Source organism: Pinus tabuliformis, chromosome 3_2, assembly GCF_031772625.1.
Source record: "Pinus tabuliformis cultivar Carrire ecotype Pingquan chromosome 3_2, CPIR1, whole genome shotgun sequence".
Taxonomy (NCBI): domain Eukaryota; kingdom Viridiplantae; phylum Streptophyta; class Pinopsida; order Pinales; family Pinaceae; genus Pinus; species Pinus tabuliformis.
In genome coordinates, this window is record NC_142302.1 from 394,591,041 (window position 1) to 394,598,011 (window position 6,971).

Here is a 6,971-nt window from a genome sequence, read left to right on the forward strand (position 1 = left end):
ATTATTATATGACTATAATTATTATTAATTATAATATTAATTAATATATTTGTAATATCTAATATTTATACAATATACTAATATTACTATTTAATATAATAATATATTAAATATTTATTAATATTCACATATTAATATATATTAAATATTAAATGCTAATATGAAGTATTAGTATAGAGATATTTATATAACTATTATATAACAAAGTATAATAATACTTAACATATTAATACTATGAGTATACTAATACGTAATATCGATATTTATTAATATTAATTTTAATAATAATAATAATAATATTATTATTATTATTATTATTAACTTTAATAAGTATTATTATTATATGACTATGAATGATTATGTCTTACAATTGTTTCACCATTATAGTTTAAGAGACAATTAATGAAACACAAATTTTCTCAGCTTAGGTGTGTCATACATCAAAAGTATTTAAATTACTTTGGTAAAACTAAATTACAAATTAAATATCATATGAATGCAATAAAAGTATGCGTTTCTCAAACATTAAATTTTGAATAATTATATTAACTTAAATATAGAGTGTTGTGTGTATCACCTTATACACACAAACACAACAACGAAAACATAACATTTGACATTGATATTAACATGATATAACACATCACAACACAAATATATAGATTTAAGCTTATGTTTATAATGTTCTACTTTATTAGATATATCAGATTTTAACATGAGGTTCTCTAAAGTTAACAAATGTAATTTTATAAATGTCATTGTAGTATATAAGTGTGTGTATAAGCATCAATTTTTAAGTAGTGGAATTGAAAATTAAATAGTACAATTGTTCAAGTCGTCAATGTTAAATGTGGTTGGCTTGGAAAAGTGTGCTTGTATAAATTTTAGAACTTTGAAAATTCATTTCTATTAAAAATTCAATTGTACATTTATCAAACATGGAAATTTTTAAATGTAATTTTACAGTTGTTATTATTTAAATGCGCTTTGAGAGTGTGCTAAGATATAAATTTTGAGATGGGAAATTTAAAATAAAGAGAAGTTCTACACATCCAAGTTTTAAAATGCAAAAAATAAATTTTGAAATGTGAGGTTCAAAAATTTTACATAAAGAGTGCAGTAAATTTTTAAGGTAATATTTTGGTAGAAATTTTGTTATAAAATTATTATGAAAAAAGCACTTCATTAAAAAAAATATATATATTATTAATCTTTCAAGTTCAAAATAAATAATTTAAAAAATTGTTATTATAAAATGAATGACAGAAATAAATTTAAAATTAGAATTTTAAAAACCAAAGCCATAGAAAAATAATAAAATTAAAAAATAAACAACAAAGCATGAAAAACACAATAAAACCACACACTCATCCATGATAGCTTTGGCCATGGCTATCCATGAAGGTTGAGAGAAGGGGCAACCCCCTGTCAAAAGGAAAATGCTTAATTATTTATTTATTATAGTTTTTTATTTCCTTTTACAGGTTTACATTAATAATAATAATATAATTGTCTTCACCACTTATACTTCTTTGTATTAACCAATTACACTTCATCTACTTGCTACTCCTATATGATTTGGACCTTCAAGCAAATTTCCGACCGCATGTACCTTGTCTACTACAATATCTTACTCTTGTAAAGAACATTTTCCATATATCTGTTTCATATCACAATAGAATTAAATATTTAGTAGCAATTTTACTGTGCATTAATAAAAACAAAAACAATTGCTTAAATATTCTTTCAAATCTAACTGTTATCCTATTGATCTATATCATGAATTGAATTACATTCTTGTGCACAACTTCCTTCCTACATTTCAACTTTGCTCTGCTCTCCTCCTCCTTCTATATGATTGATATCATAAGAAATTTAAATGTTTATTATAAATTTTATCTTTATATAATAAATACATGATACAATTAATTATTATTATTATTTTATATTATTATAAAAGTGTGTTTGACTATAGTGTAATGTAGTCAAATTGTGTAAAAAAATTTAGTTAATGCTTATGGTATTGGGCATTTCGCTAGAGTATGCATGTAACCAGAGTTGCATGCATGTTGGTAGCAAAGGACAATAATAAATCTATTGTTGGCTGGTTCTTTCAGTTGAGGTTTACCAAGGTAAATCATGGTGTACATGAGATAGGGTTTTTTTATAAAAACTCATGGTATATATCATTTAAATATCTTGTTGCTATGTGTGCTTATTCTATTCATTTTTGTTACATTGTCTAAAAATCATGATGTACATTATTTGAATGTCTTGTTTGAAAATCAAGGTGTACATGATTTGAATATCTTATTTGTTACTATGATTTGAACATATGTATTTTATTGTATGAAAAAATAAATAAAATATGTTAGATTTAAGATTTTAGATTTATCCCCAAAACAATATTGGGAAATAAAAAGACAAAATGAAAAGAGAACAACAAAATATATCCATAGACAGAGAAAACTAACACTGAATAATAAACAAAAATGTGAAGATCAATCTGAAAAATATATCAATTACTTTATTAAATAAAAAATTTCTCAGCAGGTAACCATTTCCTTGTGCAAAGAGACTACGATGTAGAAGGTTCTAGCAATCAACGTTGTGATCCATTATTCTATTATACTGAACATAGTATCATCCAAGTGAAACTCAAGCTGTGGTCAGTAGAGATCCTTCCACGGTCATGAATATGGTAACTGTTTCTTCCTTAATTTGCTCTATTGGGGGAATTTGGTTCCCTGTTGGCTCGATCTCAACTATCCAACTTATAGTGCAAGAATTGGCATCAGCTCTTAGACTTACCTTCATGGTTGGCTTGAGGCTTTGAATATGTTCAACATCTCATTCTCGATCGCGATATAAGTAATGGTCATATTTGTTTCGTCCCATGCTCCAATTCTCGAATACATGAGTCACCTCTTTCATTACTGCACCCAACAACGATTTTTTTCCGTTATATTCATGTATATAATTTTGGTTCACGATCATCAAAAGGGTAAAAAACAAGATACATGTTAAATCAAAAGAACAAGACTTATTTAAATTTAAGTGGACTGTAGATTTAAAAAATATTTTGAAATGTGATGTATAAGAATATAGTCTAACTTTTGAAGGATAATATATTCCCAAAATCGATGATTAAGTTAAGCAATCCTAAACCCAAGAAACATATATTCTACCCTACATAACATTTGTAAAATACTTTGTATTTATTTAATATCCTCTAGTTTCTCTTAAAAATCATCAGCTTCACACCCATCAACCTTTAAGTTAAGGAAACGATCACTACTTCTGTATGCACCCCACTGCCAGGTGACATAAAGATCACCAATAGTAAAAATGGCAGAAACATCACCAAACATTTATAACAGAAACATATAAATGGTAGCCAAACAGATTCTGAAACCTCTGCTAATTATGTTTAGAATTCCAAAACTCAAATTCCAAATTTCAGATTTCCTTCATACCTTCTCCGTATTTAATTTTGTGGATTGTGTCAATGTTACCATCTCCGATGACTTCAATGCTTTTGAAATGAGAGGGCATTATCTTCGGAAATAAGGTTGCAGAATCCTGAAAGGCACCCCACAGTTTCTCAGCAGAAACCTTCAAATCTATCTCCACGCTCACAGATTGTGTCATTTTTTCAGCTAAAGCCTTACCGAAAGCAGATCAAACAAAAAATTATGAGTGTTGGAGGACTACCAGTGTTGGAAGAGGTGAGAGGTTTGAAGGAGTGTATATAGGTGGTGCCAGTAAAGAGATGAAGCTATAGCCCTAAATGCGTGAAGAAATGATTCTTAACCATATAAGGCAATGCAGACTGCATCACAGAGAAGGAAACGACAGAATAACACAAAGACAGAATTTGATAGCTTCCCATAAACATAAACCCTTCACAGCCAGCCATTTTAAGGAAGTAGGAAAAGAACATTTTGTTTCACTTTTCCATTTATCATTCACTAATTCATCCACTACATTTAACATCCAAATCCGCATACAATTCAAAAAGGAATGCATAGGGACGGATGGACTTAATGGAGTGAATATTATACTTGGAAAATCGTTGGAAGTGAATCATTATAGTAACGTTTCAATGCATATTTTTTAAAATTTATTTCTAGTAATTATGATACGTGGTTATGAACAATAGACACAGTAAATTTTTATCATGTTTTGTAAAAAAATAATTTAAGTATGGTTTAAACATGTGATTTAGATATGCATGGAAGTTAATAGTGTGAATTCCAACCATTGATGGAGTGGCAACGACGACAATATACTGGCATCTTTCAATTTAAGCCATCTAATTAAAAAGATTAATTAATAAAATGATCAAAGTGCCCAACTCCAATAGGAGGGACGCCTATCAGCGTAATTATATATTTTATTTAGTTAATATTTAAAAATTCATAAAGAATGACTAAATTATAATTTCAATTTAAATTATTATCAATATTATTATTACTAAATAATAAAGGGCAGTAATTGCTGGGAAAGGCCTCTACAACTCAGTATGGTAGAGATGTTGTCCTCACTAAATCAGATTACATAAACATAAAAATTAAAAAAAAAAAAATATAATGTACTCTAGACATTTTACTTTGTCAAAATAAAACAAAGAAATAAAAATAATAAAATAAAAATAATTTGATAAAAATAAAATATAAATGTCCATGGTATTGAGAAGTAGTGGTATTAATCTAGAATATAGCATATTCAAAGGGGAAATTAAACCAACCTAAATCCATCTTAACTCCAATTCTACAAGTCTCAGAGTGATCAAAGCTCTTGAGATGTATCTTGAAATGCAAACCTCTTTTAGACTGAAAATAAATTTGATGGCTCTCTCGAGTTGGAAGATCCAATGTTAATATCGATCTAGGTTGATATATAAGTTAATTTTCTAGTATGGTAGAGATGTTGTCATCTAATGTTTAACATTTTGAAAAAATCAAATTACAAAAAAAGAAAAAGAAGAAGATTAATGTAACTTAATGTAAACCTCTAAAAATCACTAAATTATAATTATAATTTCTATTATTATTATTATTATTTGGTTAAGCAAGTATCGATCCTTCTATTTCATTAAGCCAAAATTAGTTTACAATATATACAAACGTCCACCCGACACCGAGGAAACAGGAAAAATAAAAAACTAGCCACCTAAGGCAAAATTTCTGGCCTTACAAAGAAAACCTCCTAACCCAAGGAATACGAACCATGTTTGTATCCTGAGTTTGGAAGAAAAAGAAAAAAACCCTCGGAATCTTTCGCACCCCAGCCCCACGAAAAGCCCCTAGAATCTGAGCCGTCCATCTCCACACCCAATCTGACGACTGAGGAGTAGATCGTCTAGCAAAGATGAACGGTGTATAACGTTCCCACCCCACAAAACAGCACGAACGGTCTTGACCATTGATCCGCGCTGCGAAATCCAACGGATGAGATGGATTTCGCATCGAACAAGATGACCGGACGATAGTGTGCGATGGAGGGCGGTATACGAAACCACCTCCCTGCCACTTGTTGGAAGCCGAATGGAATCGCTCCAAATTCGCAAAAACCATTTTCACTCGAGAGTGGTGCGATCAACTGAAAACCACCCAGGAAGTGAAATTACTTCCCAGAACCTGAAATTTTGTGTAATTTGGCTGCCAGAAATTTTGGAGTCATGTTTCGTATTCGTTTTTCCTTTGCCTAAACCTAGAACCAAGTAAATATGAGAGTATCCCCATTGATTGATAATCCGATAAATAGTGATATCCATTTTACTAACCCCTGGGTTTTCAGTGGTCAACGGTGATTTCCCCCCACCCAAAACTAGATTGCCAGAAACTTTAGATGCATATAGAGGATAATCATTTCGAGCTCACCTCCATGGCTTTGTTTCTAAACACAACCTTGTCTTCTTCCACTTGCTTGAAACAAAGAGTTCTCAGTCTACTCTGGCGCAAATTTTGCCGTGCAATCGAAACCCTATCTTCTATGCAGCAGACACCTTGGTTGGAAAGAATATCCGCCAGTTTATTGGCCTTTCTACGAACATGGTTGAAACTGATAGTGCGTAGACCTTGGAGATGACCCTGAATTCTTTGGAAAACTCGGATTAGTTTCTAGTGTTTGGAGACTTTCTTCAGTGTTGTTCCACTACTAATTATTTTCACCGAGTTGATGATTAACTCAGAGTCCACTTCTATTATTACATTCGAGTAGTTGTTTTGACTTAGCACTTCTAAGCAATGCTCCAAAGCCATTAGTTCAGCCATATTATTTGTGGTTATTCCTATGTGACAGTGGAAGATGCAGATAATGCATTCCTCTTCATCCCTTCAGACTCCTCCATACCCAGCAGTTCCCGGGTTTCCTTTTGAAGCCCCATCAATGTTGTATTTCAAATATACTACCAGGGGAGGATGCCATAAATCATTCTCCATGTCCTTTGAGATAACCTTCCTGTCTAAGCCTTGAAGAGTGAGTCCCCGCATTCCCAGATGTTTGAGAATTTCTAAATCTGTTTCTGAGGGAGGATTTTTAGGGTAGTTACGAATAGAGGAACCAATTGTTTCCTTCAGTTGTTTCAGGATTAGCTCCAACAGCCATTATGGAGGATTCTTTTCATCCCTAAATATCCTTTTGTTCCTCTCTTTCCAAATGTTCCATATGATGATGCCTGGTGTTAGGGCCCTAGCTGAGTTGAGAAAATCATGATCTGAAAAATTTATTCTCCAATTATTGAGGGTATTAATGATACTCCCTCTGTATCGGTCGGTTTGTTGAAAGATAGTGGAAAATATGTCCCATTACCAAGGGGTGAAAATGCATCTATTGAGTATATGGTCCATTGTTTCCTATTGAGCTTCACAAAGCTGGCATCTTGAAGGCCCCAAAACACCCATCTTCCTGATATTATCCCAAGTTAAGATTTTCTTGTGATGCACCAACCACATGAAGAGTTTGAT

At 31.1% G+C, this 6,971-nt stretch overlaps 1 pseudogene; it reads right to left on the minus strand.

Annotated features, from left to right (window-relative positions):
- Positions 1–2,658: 2,658 nt before the first annotated feature.
- On the minus strand, positions 2,659–3,651 carry LOC149181059 (MLP-like protein 423; annotated as a pseudogene).
- Positions 3,652–6,971: the final 3,320 nt, after the last annotated feature.